Genomic DNA, 21,555 nt, shown 5'->3' with positions numbered 1-21,555 from the left:
TCATCGCCTAAGGTCAAGTTACAGTAAGTGGACCATGTCGCAGATTTTTAGAGGATAATATATATTATTCCGGCATGTTAAACGTAAACTTAAAAAGAAAGAAAAAATGCATTTATCACTTTCTTGTCCGGAAGTAGAATTGAATGATTTTTACACTATATAGATGTAAAAAGAAAAATAACAAAAATACAGAACTCCAAAGAAAATTCAAAACGGAAAGTCCCTTATCAAATGGCAAAATCAAAAGCTCAAACACGTCAAACGAATGGAAAACAACTATCATATTCCTGACTTGGTACAGGCATTTCCTTATGTAGAAAATGGTGGATTAACCTGGGCTTATAGCTACAGTAGCTAAACCTCTCATTTGCATGGCAGTCGCATAAAATTCAATTACATTGACAACAATATGTGAACAAAACAAACAGACATAATAGGTAAAAATATCAAAAATAGGGGTACAGCCAAAAAGGATATTACCAAAAATGAACTAAAAACAAAAAGTTTAATAATTTACAAAGACAAATAAAAGAACACTATAACATGTAATTAAAATAATAAACAACGTCAGTACCTAGAATCTAATACTTCAAGACCATCATGTATTATTTGTGAAGTTGATACGGAATATTTATCAACAATTATTTGATATTTTCCGATAATTTTTTCAGAAAAAGGACGAGACGTTCTTTGACATAACCCTGGTTCATCAACTTAATATCGTATAGAATGCACGTAAAATCTGTGAAAAATGTTTTTAAAATTCCCTGAACATCATAAATCTCCAATAACATCCATATTTTTTTATTGAAAGGTGATGATAATATTGCAGATACATACATTTCCGTTTAATTGATATATAAAGACCATAGGATTACCTACTGTGTTTTTGATGTATTAACAGCCTGTTACTGTGTTGGTAGTGAAAACCTCGAATTTCACCACGTTTTGCTGATTTTGACGTTTTGTGGTATTTATTTTAGTAAGAACACCACTTTGACTGATGTGTATCCCAAAGTAAAGTCGCTTACTCTATACTTATTTTATACCATTAATAATTGCATCTGGCTAAATTATATCGATTTTCTCTTGAAATCTTTGGACTTGGTTTTGAGGAAGGAGTTTTAAAGATAATTTTGATACATTTTATGTATATTCTATACAAATTATTTTAAGAAATTTTCAAAACTTTAAGTTGGTCGAAATACTAAGGATTTTCTACCACAGTAATAGATTATCTTAGCTGTATTAGGAAAACCTTTCGGAATTTTGGCCCTCAATGCTCATCAACATCGTACTTAATTTGGTCTTTAACTTTTTTGATTCGAGCGTCACCGATGAGCCTTTATGTCAATATTAAGTGTTGAGCACAACAACGCACATGCTACATTTTAAAGTCAGGATGAAAAAAGTTAAAGATTAAAGAACAGTAAATGTCACAGATAAATATTTTGTATGCAACATGGGCAAGTTGAACTCTACGTGATCCGTGCAAATAAATCAATAAATATTGTTGAATGAAAAAAAAAAACTCATCAAAGATACCAGGCTAGTTGCAAAATCGTAATTTTCTTCAAGTCAATCATTGTCAATAACCTTTCAACAAATTGATATTTCTTTAAATATTTGCACTGACAACTGTGTCCATGATACACTCGTTAATTCTTGGTATGAGAAAAAAAAAGTTTTAGTGAATGCAGGTACCGTTACTGTATCTAAATTAAAAAATATGTAATAATTTTTCTACATCCTTTTTCCTTTTTCAACAATTAATTTCATATGATAAGGATTTTATTTTACATGTGTTTCCTCCCCTATATCCATATCGTGAAAAAACACATTGTTATATTCGGAGCTAAGGAAATAAATTAATTTGATCTATTGTTTATTTTTTGGGCTTAACTGTTTCAAATGATTATTTTATAAAAATCAGGAAGTACATCAGTTAAAAAAATAATGTTAACGAGTCGTGGCTATATATGATTTGTAACATTAATGGGCGATTACACATGTCAGGGGTTAAACTTAACTGTACTTTTCATGAATTAAATATGTCAATCAAATAGTGGCGCTTTCTATGACAAAATGTCTCTAATTTTCAGAAAATGAACTCAAGGATCGGACTTTTTAGTAGGATTTGATTAAATGATAGATGTAATAGTTATACACTGAGGGATAGGTGTGTCTGGATAAGAAACCCCGACGGCCGGAGGCCGGAGGGGTTTCTTATCTAGACATGCCGTATCCCAAAGTGTATAACTAACTTACACCCGATACTAAACCCTATATTAGTTTACATTGAATATTAAATGAAAAAGAACGGATAGCATTTTTATTGACAATTTCAAACCACGATTAATAAGAATTTTTTTTTTTTTTTTTAGATGAAACCCCACAAGTAACCTTCCTTTGGCGATCTTCATTCAAACTTTGACAAGTGAGTAGATTTTACAAATGTCAAAGTTGCCGTTTTGCATATTCCCGTTAAATCCATGTGCTAATATGGATTAGCAGGACAAGGTTGGCCGTATCGTGCATTCTTATTACAAAAAAAAAAATCATACTCCTTTTATGCAGTTGTCAATATTGACGGGGATAAGACGGACGACATTTTGAGTCAGGCGTTGGATTTGGCAGAAGAGACTGAAGATAACGCAATGTTTATAACCCAAAGTTTTTACATGTATCAGTTTAATTAAGGTAATTTTACATGTTACGGTTGTATCAAAAAAGCCCCCCCCTTCTTCTCAACATTAAACAAACATTCATTTTCGAAAGTTCTGAGGGATAGGTGTCTGGATTAGAAACCCGTCGACCGGACACGCTTAACATACAAAAAAAAAAGATTGCATATGTAGGAACCCCATCCAAGGAGGGGGGGGGGGGGGGGGGGGGGGCGGGGTTCTGAGGTTGGAATCTCCATATTTTTACGATCAATGTTTTAGAATGTGGACATATGGCTGGAACCCCCCTTTTATCCTGGGTTGGCACCCCCTTTTAAAAATTGGCTGGATCCGCTCTTGGGTGCCATCATTAGTCTTAAGACTTAGTCCAAATGAAAACTATATGTTTTTAATGTATAATTCAAATAAAAGTTCTTTACATGTATGTTCTTTAAAACATTGCCATATGGGATTAAAATTTTAGCTTCAAGCAAAGGAGTATTTAAATGTTGTTTTTAATTCAAAATAGAAGCTAAATATTTGTTTTGCTATTGGAATTTCCTGAAATATGTTTTTTAATATATCTTGAAACAACTTGTAGTGAACACTTAAGTAATCTCTTAAGTTCATGCTATTAAAAAAAAAACAATTTCTATTGTTATGAATAACAATGGACTGTGTTTCCGGGATGTAGAAGCAGGGGTTTCCAGAAACCCCGCTCGTCACACCCTGTGGTCAAAATCCATTGTTTTTCGTAACAATAGATCTATTCAATTTACACTTGTTTCAGAAATAGAAACTATGAAGTATAACAATAGAACTGGGTTGTAAGTACATGTAAATGAATTGTTGCCATGATACTTTCATTATGGTTTAAAGACCTGGACTGATATCCAATCGTAATACTAATTTATCGTAGAAAAATCCGATAAACTTGAGATGGAAGCTTGAGCACTGATCTAAGCTCCTCCCATTCTTTGCTTTTCCTATGACAAGCGACACACGACGGGACTGGAGAGTGCAATAACTAAAAAATCATTCAGTTAACGCACTTCTCTAAAAATAACAGAATTTAACCCACTCGAAGATCAAAGGAAAAATTACCATTCAACGTTACAATTATAAATATATTTTTCTGTACAGTGGCTACCGCTGCTATAGGCTTGGTTAAGCTTAGTTTGTCCTTTATAGTTTGCTTTTCTTACATTTATGTTGCATTCTTATTTCTCGTTATTCGCTGATATTGCGTTTTGAAAATATAAATAAATTACTTCAGACTCTATAAAATGTGCAAAAAGAGTGTAAAAGAGGACATGGAATAGGTAACAATTCAACTACCTTTTTACCATGGTTGGAAGTTCGATTCCGGCCATCTCATTCTTTTCTTGCTTTTCTTTGAATTTTCTTGATTAGCTTAAATTGCCCTTGATTTAATAGACTAAAGATTGGTCCAAGCCCCTAAGATGTCCGCACCGCGTCATTCACTACAAATAAAAGGAACTCTCATCCCAGTGTTTCGTGCCTTCTAAACAAAAGGTTTAATAATCTTTATCAGAGTTTGATGAAATCTATCAATCGACTTAAGTTTTATTTCTAACTGGTTTATCCTTATCGGAAAAACATCTGACATATCAAACACAAATCCGGATGTTTTAAAGAGGACCTAATTATGTTTTTTTTATTCTGTGCAGTGTCTGATGCAGACATTTTTTTTATGATATTGCACAGCTTACATCTTTACGTGAAATTTACTGTTCACTATATATATATATATATAGTTGATTACAACAGCATTTAGGAAGACAAGTCAATCACATTTGGACATATCTTTACTTCCAACCTAAACACTTTATTCATTACTTTTGACTAATAATTTGACCCGAACGGAAACTGGAAAAAAAAGGAAAGTGTTTCTCATTCCTTAAACTGGAAACATTTTATGATAAAACTTTATGTACAATGTAAATCTTAAATCAGTGTTTCAAAGTCGAACCAGATAATTATATTTTTTTTATAATTTCTGCCAAAAATAAATGTATTTTAGAATATCCAAATAAATGAAATCTGATTTGGATTAGTTTTGTGCGCAATGAAATTATGACGACTTTGTAAATGTTTATTCCTTATTAGTGACTATTTTATAAGTATGTGCCAAAACTCTTAAAAATACAAGTTGTAGATCAATCAGAGTTTAGATGCGGCATGTCTTCAAAATTAATCACTGCTTACAGTCGAAAAATTATGAGGGGAGGTTAAATAGTGAAGATTAAAACTTTTTTACCTGTTTAACTTTCACTATAAATTTTGGCACATCTCTCTTCGATTAATAGTCTTCCTCTGAGCATATTCTTGAGAGAAAAATTTTGACTTGATTTAACAGAAACGATCAAAGATCTGCCATTAAAACGCAATCCTCAAAATGATTTAACAATTTAAGAGAAAGCCTGAATATATATAAAAAAAAAATAATAATTTAAAAGTTACTAACCTTTTACTACTTCCAGGCGTCTTTCCCATCGTTGAAAGCATAGGTTAAGAAAAAAAATGGTTCAGCTGATATTGAATATCAAGATTTTATTTTTATTAATTCATTCTTTAAACGTAAGAAATATGTATTTTAATTCCCTTCAGTAACCAACAATACTAGTCCGAGATTTCATTCCAGTAAAGTCATAGGAAGTTGCATTTTTACAGCTAATATAAGCCTGATCAACATATTGATTAAGATTGTTAACATTTCATGCCTCTTAGTTTACAAAACATGCAGACCCGATGACGATCTCCCTGAACCGAAGCTCAATATTGAATCTCAATACGACTAAGTGTTCATTTTACAATCAATTAAAACAATGTCCTTGAATATTTCCTTACAAAACTGATGTGCTCATAATATGACAAATATTCAACTTAATCCATAAAAAGTACTAAAGTCAATAATTCTTAGACATTCTTAGTTAAAAAAAGCAGCAAAAAAAAAAACTTGCCGTTATCATGTCCTGTGAAGAGCGGACCTTTATTTCTTAAGGTCTGCCTATTTTTTTCCAAAAAAACATCTTAGAGATTAGAAAAACACTACTAGTATTTTAAACGTACTTTTATAGCTTGCTGTTCGGTGTGATCCAAGGCTCCGTGTTGAAGGCCGTACTTTGACCTATAATGGTTTACTTTTACTAATTGTGACTTGGATGGAGAGTTGTCTCATTGGCACTCATACCACATCTTCTTATATCTATTACACAGGCAAATTTTGTTCACGTGAATTTCACGTGAGTCTCATTTCACGTGAAATTCACGTAAAATTCACGTGAGTTTCACATGAATTTCACGTGAATTTTTGCTCACGTGAATATCACGTGAATTTTTAATGTGAATTTCACGTGAACAGTTTTCACGTGAAATTCACATGAAATTCACGTGAAACTCACATGATCTGACTTACGTGAATTTAACGTGAACTTGTTAACGTGAAACTCATGTGAAATTCATGTGAATTTCACATAAACTTTTTTTCACGTGAAATTCACGTGATCTCACTCACATGAAATTCACATGATTTGACTCACGTGAATTTCACATGATCTGACTAACGTGAAATTCACGTGAAATTCATTTGATCTGACTGAGGCTAATTTTTTATATAATGTGCTTACGTGGTTGGTTTTGCACAAGAAAAAATCACTGTTTAAAATAATTAAGTGTGTGCACTAATTATTGCCATTTTGACATAATCGCCAAAATGTAAAAATAATTATTGAAGAAGAATTAGAATAAGAATATAGATATTTTATTTGTTTGAAATACAAAAAATTAACAAATTCTAACAAAATTTCACAATAAACATTTTAAAAACATACTCAGGAGAACATTTTTACTAGCACTTTAATATAATTTACATAAAAGGGGGACATATAACCATCAAATGATTAATATTTATCTTTTTATTTCGCATGAATTATCTCCCTTGGATTAGATGCAACTACAAAAAGATCAGTGTTGGTTTTGAGTTGTATTTTCTGTCACTGTTTATATTAATCTCTAGTAGAGCAATAAGGGTAGAATTTGTATCTTTGATTTCAAATTCCTAGATACCTAGATTATATTGATGGGCTAATATTGATTTATCAGTATATTTCTATTATTATTTATCAGTAAACTTAATTTCTTTCACACATTGAAAGTTTTCTTTATTTTTGACCTCTTATAAAATATGGGAGGTAAATCCAGCTTATGAAATAGATTCCTGTTACAGTAATTAAGATCCTTTACTTTCCATAATTGCAAAGAAAAAAAATGATAATGAATATGAATTGAATATCAGTTACTTCAAAACCTGAGTTATCTCCCTTTTTTGCTGTGTATTAAACTTTTCCTCAAACTTATAAGTCAAGTACAATTTTGAGCTTTTAACCACACATTAGTTTAACAATAGGACATATGAATAAAAATATGTAAGTGTGCTGAAAAGAATTTTATTGGGCCAAATGTTGTCAATAAATGTAAAATTGAATGTTTATCAAAGTATATATATTGGAAGTGCAGTATATTTTTAAAAATGCTTTGCTTTCATAAATATGAAAAATGTTTGATTTAATGAGTATTACAAAAGCGGTAAATGCTAACTACTCCCTCATTAAAAAAAAGGAAGAAAAAAGAAAATATCTTCTCTCAGGGATTGCATGTGTATCAACTGGATTGCAATTTATGTGTTGGTACACTTCAAAATATTTTATAAACCTTTTTATAATGATCAAGATTTCTCAATTTTTCCTTTTGAGTTAATGAGTTGTCAGGGTTTGTCAATCAATGGGAAAAATTTTAAACTAAATATTAATTTTATAATTTCAGTAGTAACTAGGTAGGGATTTATTCTAATTTTATGTTGTGTTTTTTTTACATTGAGTCTATGGGAGTAACATTCTGACTTAACAGTGCTTAATGAAAAATGACAAAAAAATCTTTAGGGTAGGCTATTATTAAGACTAAAAAGTAGGGTAGTTAGGGTAACGGTGAGTGGAACCACACATATAACATAGGCGAATCCAGGGGGCTCTGCCACCCCCCCCCCCCTTTTTGTGGGAAAAATTTTGGTTGATTATATAGGGAATCACTGAAGCATGACTGGAGCGGCCCCCCCCCCTTAGGTCAGTTAGTGCCCCCCACCCTATGAAAAGTTCTGGATCCGCCAATGTATATTTTTATATGGCTTATTAATAAGTATGTTTTAAGAAGATAATTAAGGATTGTCTGAAATAATTTGTTAATGTATAGCGAATGGTTGGTTAAATTTACAACTTTGATAGATCTGATATTATTTATTAAAAAAAAACTACAGTCTTGAAATATGTAAAACCAGGAATTTTACACCTAAAAATGCTGTATAATTTTCAAATATTTTTAATTATCTTTTAAAATTTATAGATAATAAACATATTTAAAGTCCTATATAGTGTCCCAGGCAAATGCATTAATGTGCTATGTATGTTATCGAAAAATATTGATTGACATTAAATTATTACCAGAGACATATATACTAAATAATGTCTCTAATATTATTTAGCTGTAATAAATGTGAGGGTATGATTGCCAATTAGACAGGCTGTTAATTGGATTAAACATATATATTCTTCAACTAAATGAAATAACTTCATTGAAATTATATCAAACAATATAGTTTATATTATATTAAAATATATCAAATAGTTTTAAGGGTTAAACTTTATGCTCTACTAAAGGGGTGCTCCTATGTAAAGGATGCTTATAAACAAAAGAATTTGTTATTTGTTCATTTATATGTCTTACTTAGTCAGGACTTTAAGCAGTAAATATCATTTTAAAACTGAATTGAGTCAGTAAAGTCGGGAAGCTGATTATGCTAAGAAATATTGGATATTGGTCTATTGAATGGGGAAACCAGCATGTACCTATTTGCACATGGATAACTATTCTTCGTGATATCCGGGACCGGAGATCGGTTTTTAAAACGCTTGAAAGATTTAGATGAATGATGCAAAGAAGACGCCGGTAGCCAACTGACAACAACTTGAACAAGTACTTGTTTCTGTTTATTTAACGAGACAAACACAATCAAGGAGCTATGAACACATAGATACTCGCGAAAATAATACAGGTAACTCAAATAAATGATTTAATAGTGCAGAAATAAACAGAAATAGTGAGAATGTTTTTCAACTTTTGACCTGATCAGTTCACAGTTGTAAAACTCCGTTTAAAATAAACACTCATTAGACACACACACATGTATACTCAAAAGTTGATACAAAACAAGAAACTCGATATTGATTTGATATTTATACATTGTATATAGTTTTACCATGACAAATTTACAGATCAAGTTCAATATTTATTCTGTTGAGATGTTTTTCTTTGCATTATGCATAGCAGATTAGCTACATGTATGGTCCTTGGACTTGGAAAATTCAGGCAAATAATCTGTTTTTCACTTTCTTTGTTTGTTATACTTGGAGATATTGATTTGGTAATTGTCATGAATCATGATTGTTGTATAGTTTACCATGACAAGTTGCATATACAATAATGAATTTAGGGCCCAAAAACTAGGATTTTCTGGTTTCCATACATTAATTTGAATATAATATAAAAATAAGAAGATGTGGTATAATTGCCAAATAGACAACTCTCCATCCGAGGTCAAATGACATAGAAGTAAATAACTACAGGTCACGGTACGGCCTTCAATTATGAGCAAATCCCATACATTTCTATGGATCTCTATGAAATTGAACTTCAAGGTTCATACCAAAAAAAGGAAGGTTGGGATTGATTTTGGAGGGTTATGGCCTTAACCATTCAGGAGTTAGCATGGTAAGGCCAGGGTTTTTTAATTTGTTGGTTCGGTTGGTCGAGAATAAAAAGAAAAATAATATCTTTCAAGACAGAAAAAATATATTTCACCTTACTAACAAAATGTTTGGTTTGCTATCTTGTCATCGCTTAAATTCTAGTTCCATGAATAATTATTGCTCAGCTGTTATAAACATAAATATATACAATATATGTACATTGTCGGAAAATATATAATTTATTTGTATAAGCTTTAGAAACAGGACGAAAAGCGAGGCTCGCCAAGCTTTTCTCCTGTTTCGTAGCGAGTACAAATAAATTTTATATTTTCCGACAATGTACATATATTGTTTTTATCCTGAAATTTACACCCAAAACTTGAAACTTTAGTTGTTAAAATCTAAATCATTGTCTCTAATTATTCAAAGAAATCGACATAGTTTGAACACGGACCGCGAAAAGGACCCCAAAATGAACTGGTACGCAAAAAGAAATATCCACATAACCGCTTGCTCAACATGGAAGCGGGGTAACAGGAGACTTTATTTGTACAAGTACAAATAAAGCAAAAATTTATTTGTGTACCTGTTATTTGTACATTAGTTAGCTGATTGCAGGATAAAATGCATGCCATCATCATACAATTTCCAAATAGGGGGGTTATGTCCAAGGTCATACAATTTCCAAAAAGGTGGGTTATGTCCAAGGACATAGAAAATTAAATCGTTATTTCATGAACAAGAAAAAACAGATCCACCAATTTCAGGAAGACAATACATCATGAAGAACAGGAATAAAAGCCCTGTTCATTGATAATTTTCTATGTTTTCTATGTATTGTGTGCGATTTTGTCCCATGTATATTTACTCCATATCCTTTCATTTTCTATTGGTGAATAATGATCTTCAAGCACGAAAACTAATACATTAAAATTGCAAACACATCGTACGAAAATAAGCTTTACCATTCTTGTCAAAAACATAACAGACTTGTCCACTGGAAAGACGAAGATATCAGATTCATGAGTTGTCATGCATTCCCATTTTTGATATCCAAATGGACGTTTTTTTTTTATTATCTATGAAACAAGAAAATTCCAAATTGTTTGTGAATATCTATAATTTAACTTGAAATCTTCCACATTTGGACAGGTCCATTTCATCTATGAGATGATACATCTTACAGATTTATGAAAAAAAAAGGGAAACAAACTTATTGAAATGGGTTTTAAACACAGGTTTCGCTCCGCTGCAAAATTATTTGCGCAAACAACATTTTAAGGTCAATTATGATTGACTTGTCTATTTTTAGATACGACACAATGTGTTATCAATTCTGTTAGTGTTTGATGCATTTCATAAAAAAGAAAATTTGTATTTATATTTCAGGGATAAGGTTTTAAGGTTTTTGTAAGGGTCAGCGGGAATAAAAAGCATGAAATGTCAATTTTATTTTTATTCTGCAAATCAGAAAAATAGGGTCCGCGGATCCGTAAACCAACAAATAAAAAAGCCCTGGCCTAAGGGGCCTAAACAATACTTTTCTAATACACTGTACAAGTTACCTATTTCTTGACCAATTTCAATGAAGTTGAATGCAAAGTCTTGAATTTTTCGGGTACTTTAATATGCTGAATTAAACTTATCTTGTATTTTAGAGTTTGAATATTTGGATCTGTTTTTAATCAGTCAAGGGACTTACTTTAATGAGTGATTTTCTAAATCACTGATTCAAGTGACATTATGTCCACAAATGTTGGAAGTAAGAGTTGTCATTCTTCAATAATCACCAATTTAAGTTGTACATGTACAAATAAATCACTAGACTAAGTGATTTCATTTATTGTAGCTTTAAATGTATAATACATGCATGGGCTTATTATGTTGCTAAAATTACCAGAACCAACATCTGTGTTTATAGACTGTCCAGTCATGTCAAGAACCAACATCTGTGTTTATAGACTGTCCAGTCATGTCAAGTGATAACCTTGTACTGAATCTGGGATATTGACATGAAAATCACTTGTTTAAGTATCATACCTCTATTTATTTTAAAAAATCACTTCTTTAAGTATTATTATTTTAATTACCCCCCCCCCCCCTAATTTCAACACCCCCGAACAGTGAAATTTTGATGGTGAACAGTAAAATTTTATTATCTGTTACATTGTGTTAAGAAAGGAAAGTTCATTTATTTCAATTTTACTAATAATTAGATATAAACTAAAACTGTATGTTAAAAATGTTGGTAAAACTACAAATTGACAAAATTTCTTATTTGCAACATTTTTGCACTTAAATGAGTGATTCATAAATCAGTTACAGAACAACCGGGCCCTGACTGTTAATTGGTCCACATTGTGATCTAAATTGTCAAAACTTAAACTTTGTTGAATGCCATCAAAAATTGAATTATTGATTTTTTTTTTATATGCAGAATCTAACCGTGTATATATATTTGGATTTTTAATTTTGGGTCTGGTTTTCAAATTTGTCTTCATAAAGGCAGGGGTCATGTTTAAAGCAGCTGATCTGTATGAAGAATGGTAGGTCCATGACTTGTAATCTAAAAATAAGTCCCCTCCTACATGTCCTAGAAAAGACAGGTCCCGGACCTCAGACTTGCACTATTTTGAACCCATGCATAAATTAAAGGTCCAAAGGGCAAAAAATTTAACTTTAATTTGTATATTGGTATGACGTTGGCGTCGTCGTCGTCTGATGACACATTGGTTTTTGCACTCTAACTTTAGTTTAAGTGTATGGATCTCTCTGACATTGTACCACAAGGTTCCATATCACAAAGGGAATGCTGGGATTGATTTTGGGGGTAATTGCCTCCAAATTTTAGGAATTAGGGGCCAAAAAGGGGCAAAAAACAAGCATTTTTCTAGTTTCATGACAATAACTTGTGTGTAAGTGTACATGTATGGATCTCTCTGACATTGTACCACAAGGTTCCATATCACAAAGGGAATGCTGGGATTGATTTTGGGGGTAATTGCCTCCAAATTTTAGGAATTAAGGGGCCAAAAAGGGGCAAAAAACAAGCATTTCTCTAGTTTCATGACAATAACTTGTGTGTAAGTGTATGGATCTTTATGAAATTGTACTACAAGATTTCATATCACAAAGGGAAAGCTGGGTTTGAGTTTTGGGGTAATTGCCTTAAACATTTAGGAATTAGGGGCCAAAAAACAAGCATTTTTCTAGTTCCCAGACAATAACTTGTGTGTAAGTGTATAGATCTCTCAGAAATTGTACTGCAAGGTACCATACCACAAAAGGAAGGCTGGGATTGAGTTTGGGGGTGATGAATCATAAGGGGGTTCAAAATATTTGGGGGGGGGGGGATTTTTTTTTCCTTTTTTTCTTTAAAATTTTCCATTTTTAATTGGTTAAATCTGATTTATATATAAAAGCAAATAATAATGATATGGTTTGAATAGGTTAATTTAAATTTTTTAAGTTCTTAGTCCACATTCATTCTGTGTCAGAAACCTATGCTGTGTCAAATATTTAATTACAATCCAAATTTAGTGCTGTATCAAGCTTGAATGTTGTGTCCATACTTGCCCCAACTGTTCAGGGTTCGACCTCTGCGGTCGTATCAAGCTGCGCCCCAGCGGAGCATTTTATTCTTTATTGTTCTAAATGATGTTAATAGCAACTTCAATCCATTGCTTTTTGATATTTGATAATACATGCTGTTAATAAAGCACTGTTTTCCTCCTTTCAGCAGTACATTGTGTTACAACAAATGGACAGAGGAGTTGACTATTGATAGTGACTGATAATGGACTGGAGTAACCTAGCGTCCAATGACTCTGAACATGCCTGACAGTACTGGCATGTGTACATGTATGTCGACAGCCAATTCTAAGTAACCTTAAACGTATACATTGTATATACAAAAGACCTACAATAATGGTATGTGTATCTAGTGGTGCAATCAGGGTTTTGTTTGTGCAATGGGGTTTATAAAGGGGTACTTTGAGGGGCAAAAAGAAAAGAGGGTTTTACTATAGAACCCTATGGGATTTTATTTTTTAAAATTTTCAAATGATTATAAATTGAAAACCGTTTGTGAATCTTTTTAATTGAAAATGTTCTAAATGATAAAACCCATTCAATGAAATACAGGGTTAGTCCCCAGGGGTCATCCCCACCCCCTGCCATTTAAGAAAGTTCTAATACCTTGTAAGTGGTCAAAATCCCCACCCCTTAACCATATATATTTTGGTTTGTCATGCTAAGATGGTTTGAATGATAAACAGGGTTAGTCCCCAGGGGTCATCCCGATCCCCTGCCATTTGAGAAAGTTCTAATATCTTGTAAATGGTCGAGATCCCCACCCTTAAACCATATATATTCTGGTTTGTCATGATAAAACACATGAAACGAAATACAGGGTCAGTCCCCAGGGGTCACCCCCACCCCATGCCATTTAAGAAAGTTCTGATATCTTGTAAGTGGTCAAGATCCCCACCCCTAAACCATATATATTCTGGTTTGTCATGCTAAGATGGTTTGAATGATATACAGGGTTAGTCCCCAGGGGTCATCCTGACCCCCTGCCATTTGAGAAAGTTCTAATATCTTGTAAATGGTCGAGATCCCCACCCCTAAACCATATATATTCTGGTTTGTCATGCCAAGATGATTTGAATGATATACAGGGTTAGTCCCCAGGCATCACTAATGCATATAACTTTACTCGACCAAACCAATTTTCACTGGACTTTGCCCCATGTCAGGCGACCCTGGGAATTACGAATTATGGGAGCTTCGTTTGGGAGACTTCGTAACAGCATCCTGTTACAATCATTTCTTGTTTAATACCAGTATTGGTAATATAAATTTTTAAAAAATCTGACACTTATTTTCTCTCTTGTTAAATATTTTTTTTGAAATATTCACCAACATGACCAAGAGAGAACTGTATTGCCAATTTATTTTTATCGGAAAGCAGTGCATCAGGTTCAGGTGTTTTACATGATAATCACCGGAATTTAAATTTTCAGAATTAGCTCCTGAGATGTCAGTGGAATGGAAGTAATGCACATCATATGTTTCAATGAAATTAACATGATTAATGATGGGATAAGACGTAGAGAAGATCCTATAGCTACAGTACATGTACATGTAACTGGTATGTATATTTGTTACAGTATTAATAGTCCAAATGGTATAACAATAACGAAAATACCGAATTCCAAGGCAATTTCAAATAAACTGCTTCGCTGAGCGCAGCTGGATACGCCCTCAGAGGTCTAACCCTGAACAGTTGGGGCAAAAATGGACACAATATTCAAGCTTGATACAGGTCTGAATTTGGATTGTAATTAAATATTTGACATACATCTATTATAGGTTTCTGAATATATGTAGTCAAAGAACTTGAAGTTGGTTATATGAATTGAATTTATATTCAATTAAAGATTTCTTGCTGTTGTGCAATACACTGTGCTGTTGCGCAATACTTAGTAAATCTGTTGTCAGACTATAAACAAATAAAATTTATAAAATTCTAAAGGGAGCTTACATCAATAGATATAAACAGTTCACCAAAGTTTCACACGAATTGCTGAAAGCATTTTTGAGTTTTTGTCTGAAAACTGGAAAATCCCCCCTTTTTTAATGAATAAACCCCATAATTCGGAAATGTAAAATCTAAAATTTATAAAATTCTAAAGGGAGCTTACATCAATAGATATCAACAATTCATCAAAGTTTCATGAGAACTGCTGAAAGCATTTTTGAGTTATGGTCCAATAACTGGAAAATCCCCCTTTTTTTATTATGAATAAAACCCATAACTCAGAAACGTAAAATCTAAAATTTATAAAAATCCAAAGGGAGCTCATGTCAATAGATATAAACAATTAACCAAAATTTCTTGCAAGTTGGTGAAAGCATTCTTGAGTTATTGTCCAAAAACTGGAAAACCCCCCTTTTTTTTATGAATAAAACCCCATAACTCGGAAACGTAAAATCTAAAATTTATAAAAATCCAAAGGGAGCTCATGTCAATAGATATAAACAATTAACCAAAATTTCTTGCAAGTTGGTGAAAGCATTCTTGAGTTATTGTCCGAAAACTGGAAAATCCCCCTTTTTTTAATGAATAAAACCCCATAACTCGGAAACGAAAAATCTAAAATTTATAAAAAACGAAAGGGAGCTCACGTCAATAGATATAAACAATTCACTAAAGTTTTAAGCAAATTGGTTTAAGCGTTTTTGAGTTAATGTCCGACATGTTGACGACGGACGGACGGACAGACGGACGTACAAAGGTATACCATAATACGTCCCGTAAACGGGCGTATAAAAAGGGAAGTCCATGCATATGGTAGTGGCTGCTGGGTTTTACTATTTGTATTATTAAGCTTTACAATGTATATTTCATAGGGTAGTAGACTTGGATGTTTCATAAATTGTATACAGATGCCTTTTGTTACAATGTTTCTGTCCTTCATATGTTGGTTGGGCCATGTTAGATCACATTTTAATGGTTGAGCGACTGCTTGAAAAAAGTTAAGGTTTTTATACGACCGCAAAAATTAAAAATCGTATATTGGTATCACGTTGTCGTCGTCCACACCCCTTTTTTTTTGAAAACTTGTAAACAGTCAGGATCCCCACCCCGAAACCATATATATTCTTGTATGGGACAATAAAACAAATCAAATGAAATAAAAGGCCAGTCCCCTGGGGTCACCCTACCCCCTCCTGTTTGAGAACTTGTAAACGGTCGAGATCCCCACCCCTAATTCATATATATTCTTGTATGGGACAATAAAACAAATCAAATGAAATATAGGGAAAGTCCATGGGGGTAACCCTCACCCCCTTCTTTTTGATAACTTGTAAACGGTCGAGATTCCCACCCCTAAACCATATATATTCTTGAATGGGACAATAAAACAAATCAAATGAAATTGAGGGAAAGTCCCCTGGGGTAACCCCCACCCCCCTTCTTTTTGAAAACTTGTAAATTGTAAAGATCCCCAACCCGAAACCATATATATTCTTGTATGGGACAATAAAACCAATCAAATGAAATATAAGGTGAGTCCCCTTGGGTCACCCCCACCCCCTCCTGTTTAAGAACTTGTAAACGGTTGAGTTTTTCATTATTAATAAGATAATACCACATTGAGGTCCAAAGGGTCCTAAATTAAACTTTTGTTTAATTTCATCAAAAATTGAATTCTTTGGTTCTTTGATATGCTGTTTCTAACAATGTTTGAGTGTTAAATCATATCTAATTTTAGAGAACTTAGTCATCACTGGTTGTTGTTATTATATTATTGATTATAATTTGAAAAATTGCTTCATATCTTATTTTAGAGAACTATTTATCCAGTTTGAGTTATTTCCATTTGCACAGAAAATATTATGGATAAAATTAACCTGTGTTTCATTTCAACATAAATTAAATATATATATAGGGTTCTTTCAAATGCTGAATCTAAACTCTATTTAAATATTAGATTTTTAGGCCCAGTTTTCAAGTTGGTCCAAATCAGGGTCCAAAATTAAACTTTGTTTGATTCAACAAAAATTGAATTTATGGGGTTCTTTAAAATTTGAAATGCTGAATCTAACCATATATTGAGAGATTTTGGATTGTGGGCTCCTTTATCAAATTGGTCCACATTGAGGTCCAAAGGGTCCTAGATTAAACTTTTGTCTGATTTCATCAAAAATTGAATTTAGGGGTTCTTTGATATGCTGATTCTTATATGTACTTAGATTTTGGATATTGGACCAGAATAGGTATTTAAATGTCCAATTTCAAATATATCAGTTCTTTGACTACATTCATTTTGTGTCACAAACCTATGATTTGTCAAATATTCAATCACAATCCAAATTCAGAGCTGTTTTAAGTTTAAATGTAGTGCCCATACTTGCTCAACTGTTCAGGGTTCGACCTCTGCAGGAAAATCCGGTTTGCTGTCTCTCTGACAGCCTCTTGTTTGACAATATTCTGGTCTCAAAGCAAAATATATAGATTCAGTGTAAGACTTTTAGTTTTTAGGGACAACATCAAAAGACCAATATGTAGGACAAAGCAAAAAATGTTTCAGTTTGCAGAAAAACCTTTTATACCTGTCAATTATGTTTTTTTCAAATTAAGTTAAGAGGGGGCTGATTATCATTGATATAACTATGTCAAGTCAGTTTTTATAACACATTTCAATTACAACTTGATGTAGTTCCTAACTGGGATACAATTTAAAGTAGTTTGTAATAGACAAAATGTCCTTAAATATAATAAAACTCGAAGTTTAAAACATAATTACTAAATTACAAATAGAATGCAACACTAATAGAATAGTCATAAAGAAGGGCAATCAATGAACAAAAGACAAACCCGGGAACAGATAAAACACAAAACGACAAACATTATAGACAATCAACAATGAAAAATAAAAATAAATGAGAAAAATGGATCTAAAAAAACAGGGGCTACGTCAGAGGGTGAACAGTACTTGCTTCTTGCAAGACACTTGCCGTGAAAACAATTTGATATGAAGACAAGCTTTTGTTTTGAAATTTCCAACATGAGGCATTTGCCTCAATGTAGTTACGGCCCTGTAATAAAAGTGAGGTAAATGTTCACGAGACAATATACCTCAAGTGAAATGAAACCCATTTTCAAACATTTCAAATACATTAATATTTATATTATTAAAAGATTTGGGAAGTTTTTCCTGAAAAAAATATAAAAAAAAACGAATTTTGGAAGAATCTGGTGCCATCTCATACTTCAAAATAGCATTTATAAAATGGCTTAAAAGACCTGCCAAGTTATTTTCAATACATTGTAAGTCAGGTTATTTATTTTCAAACTACCACAGAACAAACCATTCATTTTTATTATTATCAAGGCTGAGTTATTTATTTTCAAAATGGTCAATTGACCTGATAAGGAGTTATTGCCCTTTAAAGTCAAATTTAACAATTTTTCGTAATTTTTTTTAATTTACAAAAGTCTTCTCCTGAAACAACAGAGACAAATAAACCAAACTTGGCCACAATCATCATTAGGGTATCTAGTTTTTAAAAACATGGCAGATATGGCTAAAAATAGAACATAGAGGGAAAATACAGTTTTTGACTTATATCTCTGAAACTAAAGCAAAAGTATAAAGGTTGCATTATTTCATGCATCAATTGAAAATAAAAATATCAGGTGAGAGATACAGGCTCCTTGGAGCCTCTAGTTTGGTGTTTGCAATAATTGAACATGTTGTAAGGTGCACATGTCTGTCTGGCTTGGTTTATCTGAACTTGACCTTAATATTTGCTTGACAGTATATTTTCATGAATCATTGGTAATGTTAAGTTTATTTGATACTTATCGTAAACTTATAATTATTCTAATATCTTTAGGACAAGCACCATAAAACAGTGGGGACATAAAAATACCTGGAGTCTGTCTATCCCTTTGGCCTTATAAGCGCTCTCACTTGCATGTCTTGTACAATTCTTGTCAAATTTTTAGGAAACTTATTTTGATTGGTTGTATCAACAATGTCTGACAAGTTTTAAAATCAGTGCCAATCAATCATTTTTAAAAGAGTTATGCCCCTTGGAAACATTAATTATTTGGAAAATTGCATTGTTAGGGCTCTTGTGTACAATTCTTGCCAGAATTTTATGAAATTAATATTAAATAGGTTTATATCATCAGAATGATCAGAGCATTTTGATTTTCATCTGTAATGTTTACAAATTCCAGGTTTCATGGCAAATTTCAACCATTATAAACCTCCACAACCTCCATAGCGGTGGTAATCAAAAAGTAGTGCAGCAACAAACAACAACTATTAATATTCCACTCCAGTTTATCCGACACACAATATACATGTATGATTATATACATAGATATAAGAAGATGTGGTATGAGTGCCAATGAGACAACTCTCCATCCAAGTCACAATTTATAAAAGTATATATATATATGTACCCGGTAAGTTTGGATATTAAATTGATGTTATCATTTTTGCTTGAATGGTAAGGCAATATTTAATTTGATGTATATTTTACAAAATAATATATGCTGGGGTTTTTTTTTATTACAGCAAATGTATTCCAAGAGTTTATGGCTGATTATGCAACTACAGGATTTTATCATTGAAGCAACATCTTAGAAGGATAAGTGCAAATGTATGAAGGAAGCCTTGTGTACAAATACATGTAGCAATTACATGCAGGAGAGAACACTTAAACATTACTAGCATGTAGTCATGATATTGGAGTGGTGCATTCTAGAAATCTAAACACCTGGAATTAAATATTGTGTATATTTTTTTTCAACCACAAGTACCTTCAGCATATAATACAATTCATATTCAAATTATTGTGTCAACATGACAGTTACTTTCTAAAAATGGAAAATGCTTGTTTTAAAATGAATTTTATATAAATATTTTAAATAACAAGAATTTTTAGCTTATTGTGCAGCCAAACTTTGAGATCTTTTAATGGTATATGCCTGTTGTTTGTCAACATTTATTTTCTTTTTGACTTAGCCTTAAGATCAGTGTTAATACAACATGTAATATGAAAAACTGAAAACCATATATGAAATAAGAAGGAAATGGTTGTAAATAACAGCAAGACTTTCAATATGGTATATCAAATATATTTCACAGAACTTTCTATTTCAGTTTATTAATACAATGAGATATGAGGTATAAATCAATCAGACAGTAACACAACAACAAAAACACATGAAAGGCATTAAGGTGCTAACATACAGTCCTCAACAATAGACAGGTGTCTAAACAATATGTCATGATCTGTTTAATTGACCAGAGTACATGAGTATGTGGCAGGGTGAACTACCTTTTTTCTTCAAAACTCTCATAAGAAGAATTGGCATCTTTTGCAAGTAAGACTTTTCCATAATGTGATTGGAATGTCTCAAAACTGATGAACACAAAAAGACTTATACATACATATTAAAAATGAAATATACATCAGTGCATACATCTTCTATAAATGAATCACCTTCCATACATCAAATTAAAAAAAAATATTGAGACTTGAATACAACAAAAAATGTTCTAGGAGTGAACTATGGTGCCCTGGATATTTGCTTGCCTTCTTGGTTTTATTGCATCTTATCTGCTGCATTGAAGATATTGTGAGTTGGAGTTGATGAATAAATATTATTTGTATTGTTTAGGACCAAGAAATTTAAGATACATAGAGAAAGTAAAATAGAATGGAAGTATGAATACATCCTCAAGACCAAGAAGAATATTTATATATATCAAAATAGAATGTGTACTAGATTAGCATTTACTTATCTAAAATATGCTCAAATACTGTGAAATTTGTGTGATTGAGACTCAATTCACCTTAATTTCATTTAAAAAAAATAATGTGTAAGCTCGATTCACATTAATTTCACGTGAAAAAATTAACGTGAATTTCACGTGAAAGCTCGATTCACGTTAATTTCATGTGAAAAATTTCACGTGAATATCACGTGAAAGCTCGATTCACGTGAAATTCACGTAAATTTAACGTGAGTTTCACGTGAAAAATTTCACGTGAGTTTCATGTATAAGCTCGTTTGAGGTGAATCTCACGTGAAAAATTTCATGTGAAATTCACGTGATTTTCACGTGAAATTTACGTGAACAAAATTTGCCTGTGTATATTATTACTTCTGACTAAAATGAAAGGGAAAAGATACCATAAAATTAAGAAAAATCTACAATAAAATGCTGAAAATAACTACAACAAAAAATTTCTATTCGTCGTCATCTAGAGTAGAACACTTTTATTTTCTTCTCTGTCTCGTTTGGTGTCCATGCAATTCCCTCAGGATTTTTTGAATATCTTGAATTATATATTTGTAATGGATTCTCGAGATTTGAGCAGCGATTAACTGCTGTTGTCTCTTGTACATCATTTGCTTAAGGTGAATTATCACTATATATTTCCTGAGATTGAATTTTGATATACTTTGCCAATATGGAGATTTTGCCATGCTTTTTAAAAAAATATATAATCAAAATTATGGGTCACCGTGCTATTTT

General features: G+C 32.1%; 1 long non-coding RNA gene across 2 annotated transcripts; it reads left to right on the top strand.

The window, feature by feature from the left end:
* The first annotated feature begins 8,664 nt into the window (after positions 1 to 8,664).
* Positions 8,665 to 20,159, top strand: LOC127727030 (uncharacterized). Of its 2 annotated transcripts, none has more exons than XR_007993742.1 (4): positions 8,665 to 8,790; positions 13,227 to 13,414; positions 14,509 to 14,636; positions 19,585 to 20,159. It is a non-coding gene; the product is annotated as an uncharacterized LOC127727030 (long non-coding RNA). The 2 variants fall into 2 exon arrangements; XR_007993741.1 differs by having other exon boundaries at positions 13,224 to 13,414.
* The last annotated feature ends 1,396 nt before the right edge of the window (positions 20,160 to 21,555 follow it).

This window comes from Mytilus californianus, unplaced genomic scaffold (genome assembly GCF_021869535.1).
Source record: "Mytilus californianus isolate M0D057914Y unplaced genomic scaffold, xbMytCali1.0.p SCAF_19, whole genome shotgun sequence".
Classification (NCBI taxonomy): Eukaryota; Metazoa; Mollusca; class Bivalvia; order Mytilida; family Mytilidae; genus Mytilus; species Mytilus californianus.
Note: the sequence above shows the minus strand (reverse complement) of the source record. Positions and strands in the feature narration are given on the sequence as shown.